This window comes from Sinocyclocheilus grahami, unplaced genomic scaffold (assembly GCF_001515645.1).
Source record: "Sinocyclocheilus grahami isolate Dianchi unplaced genomic scaffold, SAMN03320097.WGS_v1.1 scaffold2322.1, whole genome shotgun sequence".
In the NCBI taxonomy this organism is placed as follows: Eukaryota; Metazoa; Chordata; class Actinopteri; order Cypriniformes; family Cyprinidae; genus Sinocyclocheilus; species Sinocyclocheilus grahami.
In genome coordinates, this window is record NW_015507501.1 from 66,152 (window position 1) to 67,823 (window position 1,672).

Sequence of the window (1,672 nt, forward strand, 5' to 3'; positions counted from 1 at the left end):
AATCTGATTTTAGCAAAGAAACCCTAATTTCAGTATTAAAGTATACATCTGTTCTGACAAAGCATTAGTCTGAATCTCAGCTCAGCGGCATGTCCAAACTGTACCATAATGAATAATGCTTTAGTGAAGAAATCACAAAAATCTCAGTATTGTTTGAATTGTTTCTTTGAAGAAGAAATCTCAGTACAGTTATATCAAGGTAGATTTGAGTGTTGCTCCTCTTTCTACAGCATAAAGGCCTTATAGTTTATAATTAGATTGAAGCAATTCATCTACACTTTGACTGCATATATACAAGCCAAGCAACCTGGTGGTCATTGCTGTATTTCACTCGCTGAGTGAAATTAAAGGTGTAATACTGTACCTTAGTATTCATGTGTGAGGCACACATAACTACATATGTGTTTAAACCGGCTTTAACTTACAGTAAACCCGTTTTGTAATTCTTTAAACAAGTGCAAGAAGTTTATTGTTACATTAGAGAAGCACTCACAGAAGTGCTTATTTAATGCAACAAGTCTTGAAGGACTGAAAGCACCACGTTCTAAAACTGTGGGCAACTTCTTTAAAATAGGCAGACACTAAACTGCTTGAATAGCACTGGCATGCATTGGTTACTGTGACAACAACTTGTCACAGGAAGCGCTAACTCCACAGAGCACACGCATCACCCGGCGATGCCATGTTGTAAACAAACCACCTTAAGCAGCTAAGCTAACACGACTTAGCATAGTTTAATCTTAGGCTAAGCTACCAAATAGATTTAACAATTAGGGGTTAGCATTCTTTAATTGAAGCTTTTAAATACAGCATGTGTGTATGCAGTGTGAAGTAATTTGAACTTAACCTAATCCCTGGTTTCTGAGTTTTCACTTTCTTTTCCTTCTTTTCCTATGTTTCACAATCTTGAATTCGTCTCAGCGAATTTAACTATCTTAGATGTATCCTTCCTGAATGCTATTGCTCAGTTACTAGCTAATTAAATCTAAATTGAATTACATTTTAACTGTCTATCTAGAGAAGAATCATTAAGTTATTGGGTGCTTTTAGTAACACAGTGAATAACGTGCTACGGAGGGCGGGGCACACACATGGCAAAATCACAGCATGGGAGCTGAACACGCAGCAGCTGTGACCAGACATGGTGTGTTGCCCAACACAAATCAGTTAATCACTAGTGCTACTATTTGTTCCTAATACCAGAGTGATTACCTTGTTGTAATAATAGCAGTCAGCTAATTTTAAATCCATTTACATGTTATGCCCCCTTTTGTTTTGATGTTCTCTCTGAACCTCAAAAGGAACCAGACACACTATTTTTGATTTGTTTATTTTCAACATGTGCCCTAATTTTATGACCCTGTTACACAAGTAGTCTAGACAAACACTAGGGCATAACTATCGTCCTGAGCACCAAATAATAAGCATAATCTGAATAGAAATACTCTCCTTTTCCTTTTTTCCCTCTTCTACTTCACTTCCTCAGAGATTGAGCCTATTGGGAACCATCAGTAAATTCTGAGTGATAATTTGACAATAAGAGTAGTCTTAAGTCATCAATCAAACCCCTGTTTACGCCCTCTTCAGCAAATATATGCTGACCCAAACCTATCTTAGCATTCACAGCTAAGATCAGAATCAGAATCAGAATGAGCTTTATTGCCAGGTATGT